The sequence below is a fragment of the Nyctereutes procyonoides genome, unplaced genomic scaffold (genome assembly GCF_905146905.1).
Source record: "Nyctereutes procyonoides isolate TBG_1078 unplaced genomic scaffold, NYPRO_anot_genome, whole genome shotgun sequence".
Lineage (NCBI taxonomy): Eukaryota > Metazoa > Chordata > Mammalia > Carnivora > Canidae > Nyctereutes > Nyctereutes procyonoides.
In genome coordinates this window covers 35628612-35643021 of record NW_026575024.1, presented here as the reverse complement: position 1 = coordinate 35643021, position 14410 = coordinate 35628612, and the positions used below count along the sequence as shown (strand labels likewise).

Genomic DNA, 14410 nt, shown 5'->3' with positions numbered 1-14410 from the left:
TTGCTCTCTGTTCCATTCTCCACACTTATGCTCTCCTCTGCATTGCAGAAGGCTCCTCCTGCAAGCTACATTTCTCAGACTTTCCAGCCAACTGGCTTCTGGGTCAGTTCAGCCCATGGAAGGTATGGGTAGGAGATAGGAGGGGACAGTACACTGAAGACAGGGAGAAGACAAGAAGCTTATCTTCCCCCCTCTTTCTTTCTGAAGATGTGCCATCTTTGGTAGTGTCTTTTGTGTCTTTAGTTTTCCAGCTCTTGTCAAACAAACCTTTATTCTATGACCTTATACGTAAAAATTTAGAAAAGGCACCTAAAATAATGCTGTAAATTGATTATGGACTTACAGTTAATATTTTAAAAATGGATATGTATACGTGTTGAATTATGATTATGGTTGATGGACTGGATCAGAGAAGGCCACTGGGGGTTAAGATTAAAGGGGACCTGATGTACAACTATAATGAATATTTTATTCTTCTACAAAAAGAAGAGAGGCCATAACATGAAGGAGAAAAGAAAAAACACACTTCTGGACATTTTGGGGGAGAAGAAATGAGCTTTAGCATAATACATTTTTTCTTAAGGTTTTTTTCAGGAATTGTATAAATATCATTAGTTTTCTGTTGCTACTGCAACAAATCACTGGATTTGGTGGGTTAAAACAATACCAACTTATTATCTTACAGTTCTGGAGGTCAGAAGTCTGACCCAGGTCTTATGGAGCTAAAATTAAGATGTGAGCAGTGTAGCCATCCTTTCTGGAGGTTCTAGAAGAGAATCTATTTTCTTCTGTCTCTACCAGCTTCTAGAAGCCAGCCACATTCCTTTTGGCCCCTTTATCCATCTTCAAAGCCAGCAAGATTACACATCTTTGACCATTCTTCTGTAGTCATATTTCCCTCTGACTGCAGCAGGGAAAGTTTGTATGATTTTAAGGATCCATGTAATTAGGTTGGACCTACCCAGATAATCAGGATAATGCCACATCTCAAGAACCTTAATTTAATCACATCTGCAAATCCCCTTTTTGCTATGCAGGGTAACATATCCACAGGTCCTGGGGATTAGGATGTGGACATTTTGAGAGAAAGGCCCATTATTCTGGCTACCATGATAATTTATAATAGAAGATACACTCCATCTGTTACACCAACGGCTCTCTCCATCTGTCTAGCACGGATGTAAACCCCTTCATTCAGCATGGTATTTTTCTGAGAAGGCAACATTTTTATGCATGTTCAAGTCTATAGCAGTGAGGGTGTTCCTTATCTGATTATGCATAGCTGAGCAGGAAACTCGCTATACATTTTTACAATAGAATGCAATGAAAATTTTACCAGTTCGCTAAGATGGTTCTCATCAGGACAGCCAGGCAGGTCTCAAATTAAAGTTATGACAGAGCTGCCTTGCAGATATTTCTCCCAATGAAGAGACAAGCATCACTTGCTCTAATTGTTGCTTTGCTATCGCAAAATCATTTTGCGATAATGACAGACTAACACAGTTCTATGAGATATTACACTTTGTACTAGTTGCAGAGATTCTGCTGAAAATAGGTCAGTTTCTTATGAAGTAAAATTTTGCTGAACTGGTTAGTTGTCTAGAAACTGGGGCTTGGAACTAATTATTAGAAAATGCTCATGTTCATTGACCTATGAGGAGCAAGCCTTCCTTCCCAAGCAGATTAACTTCTCTTTAAGGAGAGAGGTAATGAAATTCAGAACTTTGCAAAGAGATCACAAGTAGACATTTGATTAAGCAAACAAGATAAAGCAAGAAGTTGGTAGATAATCACGAAAACAGTTCTTGTCAAGTCTTTCCACATTTCACTGAGCAATTGCATTCCTCCAGCAAACAAAGGAATAACACATTAAGTGTTCAAGAAGTTGAATTGTGCAGTTAACCATTAGAAATATTCAAGCTGCTCTTCCAGTTTATCAGAGGTTAACTGCTTTTTTTCCTGTCATCCTTTTGTAGGGCTTTTGTATGCTTTGTTTCTGAAAAGTGATTTCAGGAGCTAGAAATTGTTTCGAAACTTAAGATATAAGAAAGGGGACATTTCTCTGACTTCATAGCTCAAGTCAAACATTGTTCATGAATTTAGCAAAACATCTAATCATAGTTATTTTTTTTCCTGGCTGATTTTTCTTTTTCTTTTTCTTGGACTAGTGGAAACCAAGACAAGTAGGGGTATTGCTACTGGGCTGCAAAGACCTATTACCCATCCCAAATTGAGCTGGCAAGTTGTGGGCAGCTGTATTGTCGGCACCTGCTTTCTCTAGGTCCAGCTGTAGGCTGTGAACTTCACAACTGCCCCCAGGATGCAGCGTTCTTGGTTTTAAACTCATTCTCATGCAGCCTCCCTTTTATGGATGCTTCCACTTTTGAGGTATACAGAGTTGAGTCTTCTATTCTCCCATTCTTGAGAAATTCAACCCTGTCCCTGGCCTGGCTTCTCTGTAAGGGAGAAGGTGAAAATTGCCTTTACATTCATTCCATAAATATTTATTCAATTTCATCTTAGATTAGGTTCACTCAAAACTAGACCCAGAAAGAAGATAAAGTAAGCAGTTTTTTTGGGAGGTGATCACAGGAAACACTTAGTAGGTAAGTGGGGAATGAGATAGGAAGGGAGGGCAATGATAAAGACTGCATTACCGGGATGCCTGAGTTGCTCAGTGGTTAGGTGTCTGCCTTGGGCCCAGGGAGTGATCCTGGAGTCCCGGGATTGAGTCCCACATCGGGCTCCCGGCATGGAGCCTGCTTCTTTCTCTGCCTACATCTCTTTCTCTCTCTGTCTCTTATGAATAAATAAAATCTTTATATAAAAAAAAGACTGCATTACCAAGTTAAGTTACCACTGTGGGCATCTGGAGCCCAAGCCCACTGGGGAACTCTGGGAGCCATGTAGAAGACCCAGAGTTGATCTGTCTAGGACAGGGGAGCTGGGCTGTATATCCACCAGTCCCTAAGGATTGTTGGTGGAGGCCTACCAGTAATTAATTTCCCAGACTGTCAGTCAACTGTGCTGAGGCCAGAGTGGCTTTCTGCTGTTTGGAAGAAAGCCCTCTGGCAAAGAGATGCAGATACTGGCAGTTGGAAGTAGAGCAAACTCACATTGTAGTGGTAAAGTTTGAGACAATGAGACAAACAACTTTGTGTTTCAGCCTGAGTAAGGCATTGAAATAAGTGTTGGAGAAAAGGCTAATCTACTCCAACTGGCATGTTAAGCAGGAGCAGCTATGTTTTGCTGTGTGCTCAGAATGATGCAAGGTGCTGTAGAGGAAACAGCAAAAGTAGGAGGCATGGTCTCTCCCTGATTCTGAGGTGCTTATCAAATAGCGAAGATAGCCCTGACTTCATTATGTAATCTGGGTAAACGAGCAAAATATAATGCTGCTATAGGTGTTGGGTAGGATGGGAAAAACTTCATGGAGAAAGCAAGAAATAAAGGAAGCAAAGTGTTTGCAGAAACAGAGACAAAGCCCGTGTAGCTGGAGGAACTGCAAAAAAAAAAAAAAAAAAATTCAGCATGGAGACAAAGTTAGCCTAGTGTGTTGATAGACAGTGAACAAGCCCATGTGATTGGAGTAGATGAGACCTGTTCAAGAATGAGAATCTTCATGCTGTAGGATAGGGCCATCCTGAGAGGTTTGAAGGCAGAACAAAAAAGTCTTGGCTACTATTCTCCTAGAGATGTCTGTCATTGCCTTAAGCCTATAATCCCATGTGAAAAAGTCCACTCATGCCACAGTACTGCTGAAGAAGTGGCTGTGTCTCAGAAGAGGACCCTGCTTCCACAGTTGCATCTGATTGAGATGGGGAAGACATCTGACCTCAGGTGGGCTAATTAGATTCTGATGTTTGGGTTTTGGGGTTTTGTTTTGTTTTTTTTTTCCCCCCTGGTATTTGACATTTGGACCTAAGGCAGTAAGAGTTCGAATAAGCTGGTTTTCTGTAGAATGAGGGCAAGTGTTTTGTTTCCTTAGTAAGCCACAGCCATGTGCAAACAATTACATTAAAGCTTCACAGGAAATACTGAACTGCAGCAAAATGAGTTTATGCATTGAGAGAATCAGAGAAGGGAGGAGACCATGTGGCCCCCAAAATTTACAGATAACTTTCTAATCCCCAAACCCCAAGGCATGGTATATTTCTGTAAACTTCCCATTCAAACTGATTAGAGTGGGTTTCTCCTCCATGGAAATCAAGGACCCTTGACTAAGACAAAATGATAGCCATTAATTTGCATATTGCCAGTGCTCCAACTCTTTAGTCTTAAGAGTTGACCTCCTAGCTGGTGATCCACAGAAGAAAACCTTGAGATGAGAATCATGTGCAAATGGTTTCTTAAAGGAGAGCTCCAGGGAGACCATAAAGAAATAGAGGAAGCAAGGGGGGAGGGAATGAAGTCAAGCAGGGTGTGGATTCAGACTAAGTTGGTGGAGCCTGCAGGAGGTGCTGCAGTGGAAGTCAGGTCTCAGGTTTGCTTTCATCCTTAACCCCAGGCAAGGGTGGTGTTTTCACTCTGCCCTGTCCCAAGGATGCATTTAGGCAAGACCCTTGCCCTCAACTTCTCTGTAGCCTAGTAGCTGGAGATGAACTTGCAAAACACATAGGCAACTAGAAAAATGGCTTCCAGGTGGTAGAGGAAATCTAGACCCAAAGGAAGTTCTCTGCAAACAGTGAATCCTTTAACATCTGTGTGCCCCACCTTCACCCACCCCAAATAGAGAACCAAAGAACAGCATAAGTGTGGCTGATTCCTCCCGGGTACTTTCAGGTTTTCCCTCTAGAAAGCAGGATTTCCTGAAGGATGACTGTTGAAGGAATGTGATAAGGATCAGCCAGAGCCCAGTGTACACTCACAGCCTTGACCCAAGAAGAGAGAAAAGTAAATATTAAACCCAACATCAATAAGACTGCTGTGTGCTTTTCATTTCCTCTTTTCCCTAAAGGCATGTTTGCTCTTTCAAAGACTAGGAACATACTGTTTTAAAAAAATAAACAGGGTCAGGCTGCCAAGAAAGCAGTGGGCATTTGCTTGCAGTAGTGGGGTTTTTACCCAATGTGACCTCTATGTAGGGTGGGAATTGTCGAAGTATGGACCAGAATTTACGAGCCTTTCAGGAGTCTTAAAGGCTCAAACTGATGAAATGTTGAGAGCTTTTTCTTTATTATGAGCAAATGATACACCATATGTCACTTTATTTTTTTATATATAAGCAAGTGCTATATACTAGTAAACTACTATATGAAGAATTCACTATTACTAAACTTTGGAATTCGTATATTTTAGGTAGTACACTATTGAAGTTTACTGAGAACAGTAATTCAGGATTCCAGTGAAAGTCAGCTTCCACTAACTATTTCACAGCTGCAAACAGGTGGATAGAAGGAATTCCCACAAGGCTTGGGGAAACCCTGAGAAGTCCTCCCCAGTGGGATCATTTATAGCTCTTACTTGGAGCAATGCTTGCTTCTTAATCATTAGCTGTTGTTGGCTCAAACTCCTCTTAATCTACTTTCTTTAGCATTTGGCTCATTTTCTCATGTTGTTCTCCCCAAAAGTAGAGTGTGAGATAAGGGTATAAGTGCAAGTAGTTTATATGGAGAGTGGTCTTAGGAAGGTGAAGTGAGTGTGAAGGTGAAGTGAGGTGGTAAGACAAGGAAAGGAGGAAAAGCCATCAAAAGTGTGTTAATGAGCAGAATTAACCATGGTAGGCAGCAGGAGCTCGGGCCTTTGGAGAGATTTTGCATGAGATGCCTCAAAGTTGCTCTACCAGAGAGGTGAGGATTGGGGTATTTACCCAACACTTCCCACTGGCCAGGTCTTAAGAGCTACTTCTGGAGGCATCAACTCACAGATACTTCCAGCCTTCCTTGCACACTGGATCGTCCTCCTGCAGCCAGAGAAAGCCCTTAGGGAGAGTTGCAGATGGTTTATTAGAGACTGTTCCATGAAAATAACAATCAGAAAAGAGGGCCAGCAGAAGCTGGGCAGGGCACAGGTGTGAATGCATATTTCAATGAACAGAATTTGGGGCAGATAGTTTTCTAATCATTTCACTTCGAAACACCTGTGCTTTGCATTCCAAAGAACTATGTAAGCCCACGTTGCTTAGTAGTCATGGAGAACTTTATGTAAGGATATAATTTTAATGTTGAACTTGGAGGATGGGAAGAAGCTAGACATATGAAGAAGGGAGCATGGTCCTAAAATCTTGGGCATTAGTTTGTCCATTCAGTTTTTGAGTGTAGAACATGGAGATTTATTTTTTTAAAGGTTTTATTTATTTATTCATGAGAGACAGAGACACAGGCAGAGGGAGAAACAGGCTCCATGCAGGGAGCCCAACGTGGGACTCGATCCCGGGTCTCCAGGATCAGGCTCTGGGCTGAAGGCGGCGCTAAACCGGGGAGCCACCCGGGCTGCATGGAGATTTAAATCCTAGATTGCTTGAAGAGTGATTCTTAGCAATCCTGTTCTCATTCAGAATGAAATTGTTTTGTTTCTAGCCATCTCCTGCAGGATAAAATTTCAGATTTTTCATTTGATCCCATTTTAACATTGTGCTTAGCATTTATCTATGCCCACCCATTAGTCACATTTGCCAATTCCATTTTCACCAATCACTGCTTTGACAGTTTCCATCTTCCATCCTAGGTTTCTCTAATCTAGTTTTTTTGTTTTTTTAAGATTTTATTTATTTATGAGAGAGAAAGAGAAAGAGAGAGAGAGAGGCAGAGACACAGGCAGAGGGAGAAGCAGGGAGCCTAATGTGGGACTCGATCCTGGGTCCCCAGGATCAGGCCCTGGGCCTAAGGCAGCGCTAAACCGCTGACCTACCCGGGCCGCCCTCTAATCTAGTTTCTTAGAAAAAAAATCTCATTGGAGACACAGAAATTCTCAATCTACTCTAAAACATGGTGGGAATGATAATTCAGATACCTGGGACTGGACTTGCCCCAATTTGTCTGGTTATAAACTTTCCCGCTTTGTCTTGCCCCTCAGCCCAAAGGTAATTCCGTATGTCTCAGATACTTATCTTGAAATTTGTCCTAGGTTCTTGATACTCTGTGAGTAATTGCAGGGCATTGAAAAGGACTTAAATGAGAAAGAAAGTCTTCCCCAAAGACCTTGTGCCACAGATTTTTTTTCTTGCAATGGGAGTCACTGTCAAATTGCCTGAGTCACACATCTTTTCTTTCCAGTGTAACACACTCCCAGGATGCTTGTACATCCTGAGCAAATTCAGTCAGCAGTGTTAGAGGGAATACTAAAAACTTTAAAGAATTACGAAGCCAGCTCAGACCTCAGTTCCTAAAAGATTTCCTGAAATCTTCCAGGTAGAGACAGCATTACTTGTCATCAGACAATGGAGTGTCCCCTTCCATCATATTCCACCATTGATGGCATTGCCCTTCCTTGGGCTTTCTCTGATGATTCTGACTTTTGAAAAAATCATAATCTCCAATACACATAATGTGTATTTGGACTTGTCACTCTCTCTGCACATGATGGTTTTCTACTTTATCACACTGTGATGAATTTCCTTTGATGGAAAACTGTTTTTACATACTATTATAGATTATTTCCATCAACTTTTCTTTCATTAAAAAGGCTTTACAATGAGAATAGACACCTGTACTCTATCTGTAATTTGATTCAATTTTCAATAGCCCTTTACTGTGACCTATTTTTTCCGTATCTAGACATAGAGTTAGCTCTCAATTAAGGTTGAATGAATAAAACATTTTCTTCTTTATAAGAAGATCCAACCCAGTCAAGCTGTATGCAGACTTCAAATATTTGTGTTTAAGGAATTCTAGGTATCCGGGTTTCTGACCTTATATCTGAAATCTCATACCAACTTCATTGACTTTGTTTATGTGGTACTGGAGAACAGGAAAGAAAAAAAGTAATAAGCATATCTTTACATAACTACAACAGGAAAAAAAAATCCTCACCTCAAAGCTGCAAACCAGTATTTTAATACACCTAAAACCTCTCCTCCTGTGGTTTTTCAGCCCTCTTAAAAAAATACTTCCAGTGATGGCAAGCTCATTATCCTCCTCAAGGCAATTCAAACAACTTTCAGTTTAAAGAAAAGTATTCGGGGGCCAAATTACAGACAGTTGTAAGTGCTGTGCTAAAATATTTGGATAGCTTTCTGTGTTGGTCATCTTAATTAAGGGAACTCTGCAAAGTAAACCACATTACCAACCCACATGGGAAAAGAAAACAATTTATATTGAACCTCAGTGTCTCCTGACATCTGTGAAATCCTCATCCCCTAACCAACGTATTTGTTTATCCAGCAAATGTGTACCCATTTGGGTCACCATCTCATTAATGACTATGAATGACTATGATTCAGTAACTGTATTGAATAGCTTTACTCTCCTTTCAACCTGAAGCTCCAATAAAATCATCCTGACATAAAGGAGTATCTTTTTTTTTTTTTTTTTTTAAGGAGTATCTTTCTAGTTCTGCAGTGGTCACATTGCTCTAGAAGGGTCTTTGAGGTAACCAACCCAAGCCATTTGTTCTCCATATGTGATCTAGCACAGGTTCCTTGTGTTCTGATTTCAATTATAGTCAACATCCAAGGTTGATCCCCAAGGGGCACATGAAGGGGTATGGGATACCCTAAGCTTCTTTGACAACCCCAGTAGTCACTGCCACAGCTGCCTTCACACAGGCCCTCTCCATTTCTAGTCTGAACAGTATCATAGTTTATTGTGCCCCCTCACCACCCCCCCTTGCCTGGTCTCTCATCCCTTCCTACTAGAATGCACTCTCTTACATGCACATCTGATCATGTCATCTTAATTGTTTGCCTCTTTGCCATCTGCATAAAATTCAGACTCCTTACTATGAAAATACAAAGTTGATGCTAACTTCTCCCTTCTTGATCTATCTTCCAACCTTGTGGGGTTAACTTTGTTCTTGGGTAGAATATGCTCCCTGCTGGTTCTCTTCCTCCCAGTCTTTGGCTACACCCATCCCTCAGAGCAAATCCCTACTGCATAGCTTCCAGGAAGCTGGTTTTCCCTCACATCTCCTTCCCCAGCAGGATAGGTTTATGCTCCACTGCATCTTGAGCTTATCTCAAATGCTAGCACTAATCACTCTGTATTGAAATAATTTCCTACACTACATCTTCCCCAAACCTGGAGTTTTTGGTGAGAACAGGCTGGGTTTATCTTGTAACATCAGGATGTAACATAGTGTAGTTGCCTCATATTGTGAATTCATGATGAATGCAGGTGCTCCAACTCAGAAGTGAATAAATATTCAGCACACTGGAAAATCTAATCATGCTGCTGAAGACAGTTCTATGGAATATATACCTTTTGATTGAACTCTGAAGTAGCTAGGTAATGATTGCTTTTATTGGAAGCACTAAAATATTGGGATCCCTGGGTGGCGCAGCGGTTTGGTGCCTGCCTTTGGCCCAGGGCGCGATCCTGGAGACCCAGGATCGAATCCCACGTCGGGCTCCCGGTGCATGGAGCCTGCTTCTCCCTCTGCCTATGTCTCTGCGCCTCTCTCTCTCTCTCTCTCTCTGTGACTATCATAAATAAATAAAAAAAAATATTAATAGTAGTGATCTCTGGTAGTTTTCCCCTGGATGATGTCTTTGTCTTAATTTTTATATTTCCCCAAATTCTGTATAAGGAGCCAAATGGATTACATTTATAACTAGAAACAAAGGTTAAGAAACATTATATGTTATTTTGCATTTGCATTTACCTTTATGGCAAATGTGTGCAGAGCAAAAAGACTGGAATAAAGTCCTTAAGGGGTGATCAGTGGTTTTCTCTAGAATTGGATAAGAGGTGACTTTTTCTTTTTCCTTCTAATTTGCATTTTTCCTGTATGAGTATGTATTCCTTTTATAATAAAAAAGTTATATTTAAGTATTTAAAAATTAAAGAACATGATTTAATAATTGGAATAGTCAAATAATCAAACCACCTTCTATCAAGAGATTACTGAACTTACTCAAATCATTTTTATTGTCAAGCCACTTAGTTATTCTGAGAACCCATGGAAAACAACATACATACAAGAATCTATCATTTAAAATGGAAAAATATAACTCTACAAATTATAAATCTAAAAAAAATTGTCTTAGACTTTTTGGAAGTTAAGTGTATCATTGGACTGGGAAGAGAACCTAAGTCCAGTTGTGAATTATAGAGTTGGTTTTTAATGGAATGTAACTATTTCTGTTGCCAAATCTATTATCCTTTGGTACATGATACACCAGAGATTAAAGTTCCATATATTTAGTAAAATATTAGTAAAAAATTAGTAAAATTAGTAAAAATTTAGTAAAAATTTACTGTGAAGCAGTAAAAATAGCTTTAGTCATAATTTATACAGGTGCATATTTATAAGTAGAGCATAAATATTTGAGAAAAAAGCAAAGAGAAAGGTAGAAACCAACATTATTTTAGAATTTCTTTTTATTTTCTTCTTTAAATCCATATGCTTTGCATTTATTATGAATTAAAACTAAACACTCCTTCACTATCAAACAAGACTTCTCTCAATTGCATTTGGTGAGAATGGAGTAAAAATCAGTTGATTATGGTTATTTATTGAAAAGGAGATTAGATATTAGTTTTTAGCCATTATGAGTTGTCTTAAAGTTCTTGAATATTATCAATTATCAATCAACTATATTATTAATTATTGATAATATTGAATTGAAAATATGATTTACAAACTCATCAATTATTTTCATGAATGATTAAATGTCAGAGTAGACACTTCTAAAGTGTCCTCTAATCTGAGGCCTGAGAATGCTATCCTTAGAGCTACACAAATGCTAATACTTAGACACGGAAGGCCAGCAATGATTGAACAATGGAAACATGGATGTACTTAGTACTTCATAGTGGGCTGGATAATATTTATTGTCCCACTGTGTCCTCAACACAATTCTATGAAGAAAGTCTATTAGAGTAGTCAACACCTTGTAATCTTAGCTGCTTATAACCTACCATGACAGAACCTCTTTCTGTCATGTCCATTGACAGGCAGTTCTGGACCTTGCTCTGTGTGTCCTGGGCTGACAGAAGAGCCAGCAGCAAAGGGAAGTGGAGCTTAAAGACTCTCAAGCCTCCGACTCAAAAAAATTGCAGCCTGGCCATGACAAACATTACTTATGCTCACAACTCATTGTTCACCACTAGTTGCCCAGAACCACCCAACCATAAGAGGGCAGGACAGGAAGTACAGTCCTACAGTGTGTGGGGACAGTCAGGAAATATTGGTGAATAGTACTAGCCACTACTACGGTGAGTGAATGTCACTAATTTACACAGGAGGAAACAATCTGCGAGAGGTCAGTTTGCCAAATCATATAGCTAGTAAGTGAAAGGGCTGAGATGCTATTAAGGAATTAAGTGTGAATTCCAAGCCTACCAATTCTATGCCATCTAGAAAGACATAGATATATTAGAAACTGAACAGAGATTAGCAGGTATCTCACTGGTCTCACTTTTGTGAACTCTGAAATCCCTTACCTATACTTCCGGCTGCCTGCCTCAAAAGCTGGAGACTAAAAATAGTGACTTTTTTTTTTTTAAGATTTTATTTATTTATTCATGAGAGAGAGAGAGAGGCAGAGACACAGGCAGAGAGAAGCAGGCTCCACGCAGGGAGCCTGATGTGGGACTCGATCCCAGGACTTCAGGATCACGCCCTGGGCCGAAGGCAGGCACTAAACCGCTGAGCTATCCAGGGATCCCTGTGACTTTTTTTTTTTTAAAACCAGAGCTGAATTCCTTATGCTAATGTTCTGGCCCATGGAGTTCTTGGGTAATTTATTGACTATCAGGAGCAATGTGACTTGCAATGACTTGGAAGATGTTGTTAGCAAGATAAAGCCAAATAACCCTCAGAAGAGTCAATACTATCCATCCAATTTGCTTCCGTGATGTGTGTTTTTCATTAAGATGACTTACAGACAGGGCTGTTGCTTGCTGTAACTCCAGGAGCACAGTTCATATAGTACCCTGTGGTCCTGGCATAGGGTTGTGCAATGCATTGTTCAAAAAACATCTGTCCTCCTCCAGGGCACATGTCCTACTTTCCCTCTGATTTCAGCCCCTCTCCTCCATGGCATTTCACCTCTTATTAAGTAGGTTTTAGAAGGGAGGAAATTATCAGTAAAGCATTGAGAAGTCTATACAAATTTTGCCTTCCTGTTGAGGGAGGACTTAGCCAATGAAAGTTCTGTCATTTCCCTTTTAGCAGTTGACAACTTGTGACTTTCAGCACCTGCTGTAGATGGTGCAGCACCAAGCAAAAACACATTCACATTGCTTCTACATAATCTCCAGGAAGTGATCTCCACCTAGGCCGCACAAGAATACCCCAGGTGTTTTCAGAAAATCCCCCTGCCCTTTTCCCCACCCTTGGGATCTGATTTGATTGGCCTGGGATAGGGCCACGGATAGTTTACAAAGCTTCTCAGGTGGCTTTAATAGTAGCCTCTGTTGAGAATCACTGATGTAAGAAATAGTTAAAAAGTATTCTGAGACAAGATTGCTACTATGAAGTTCAACTTCCTAGACGACTGTACATTGGAGAACTATAACAGTGCTCTGTGAAAAAACAACAAAGAAAGATGAACCGTAATAGATTTTATTACTGCACCTACCAATTTGGTGTCTGGCCCACAATTTTGCCGAAGCTCATTAGTACAGCCACATTGCCAAATATGTTAGATCACTGGTTCTCTCTCTTTTTTTAAAGATTTTATTTATTTATTCGTGATAGGAAGAGAGAGAGAGAGAGAAAGAGAGAGAGAGGCAGAGACATAGGCAGAGGGAGAAGAAGGCTCCATACAGGAAGCCCAATGTGAGACCCAATCCCGGGACTCCAGGACCACGCCCTGGGCCAAAGGCAGGCACTAAACTGCTGAGCCACCCAGGGATCCCCAGATCACTGGTTCTCAACTTTGTACTTAATGGTGGTTGTGAAAAGCTTTTAAAATTCAGACACCCTGTCCCTACCCAAGCCCAATTAAAGCATAGGCTTTCTGGGTAGAGGACAGGTATGTTTTGTTTTGTTTTGTCCTTAAATGTTCTCTTGCTGATTCCAAAATGCAGCCAAAGTCAGGAACTGCTAGTTACTTTTAGTCAATATTGTACTAAACTTCATAGCAACTTTTTAAAATTGGCTCTTCCTTCTTCATGGGAACCAGTTACCTTGGCTTCCACGACTCCATACTCTTCTGTGTTCTTCTTTTCTTCCAATTTCTCTATTTTACGATGTCACTAAACATAACACCTCCCAAACAGGACCCTTGATCTCAGATAGGTGCTTTTTGATGCCTTCTTTGCTTTCCTATGCAATGCAATATCTCCAGTTGTATAAGCCAGAAATCTGGGAGGTGATTTCAGTGCTGTCACTCCTCAGACCTCACCCACAAATCCAGGCCTTAGTCATATCCCATCTTGTCTACCTCCAAACACACTTCAAAGCCACCCTCTTCTCTATGCCTCCATAACTGCTTTAGGCATTTCTTGTCGCATCTTGTTGCCCTAAAACCTAGTGCCTTAAAACCATGAATGTTTTATATTGCATACAGCTTCTATTGGTCAAGAATAAAGGAATGGCTTACCTGGATGATTCTGGCTAGGGGTCTCTCATGAGACCAACATGAGATATTGGCCAGGGCGGCAGTCTTCTGAAAGCTTGACTAGCACTGGAAGATTGGCTTCCAGTGTGGCACACTCACATGGCTGGAGGGTTTGTGCTAGCAGGTGGTGGGAAGCTTCAGTTCCTTCCCACGTGGAACTCTCCACAGGGCTGCTTGAGTGTTCGCAGGACATAGAGGTTAGATACCTCCAAAGTGAGTAATCAATAAGAGAGCAAACAGGAGCCTGCAGTGTTTCTTTTGGCTGATTTTTAGTAGTCACACGCCATCATTTTTGTATGGTCTTATTGGTTACCCAGATTAACTCTGTTTAATGTTCTAAGGAACCACACCAGCATGTGAAAACTGGGAGGAAGTGGATCGTGGGGACTGATTTGGAGACTGGCTAACACAACTGCCAATACTCTAAGCTGTGCTACAATCATTTCTCACCAATAATATTAAAATACCCTGACTGATCACTTCTAACTTTGTCATTTCAGCGTTTTCTATAAAGCAGCCATAATGATGTTTTTTCCCCCACAATGACCTTTTAATAGAATTGGATCATGTCATCTGTCTGCTTGCACCCTTTAAATGCCATTATATTGAACTTAGAAAGTCACACTCCTTACTCTTCTCTGCAAGTCCTCAACATCTGATTCTAGCTTCTCTTTCAACCTCATCCTCCACTCTCTCCCCTCCACCACTGTCTTTGTTCAAGGCCATTCTGGTCTTCCTTGGAGC

General features: G+C 40.6%; 1 long non-coding RNA gene across 1 annotated transcript in view; it reads right to left on the bottom strand.

Annotated features, from left to right (window-relative positions):
- Positions 1 to 13864, bottom strand: part of LOC129496670 (uncharacterized) — a 29317-nt gene extending 15453 nt beyond the window's left edge. The window contains exon 1 of the long non-coding RNA XR_008661826.1: positions 13649 to 13864. This is a non-coding gene — a long non-coding RNA (uncharacterized LOC129496670). The remainder of the gene's footprint in view (positions 1 to 13648) is intronic.
- Positions 13865 to 14410: the final 546 nt, after the last annotated feature.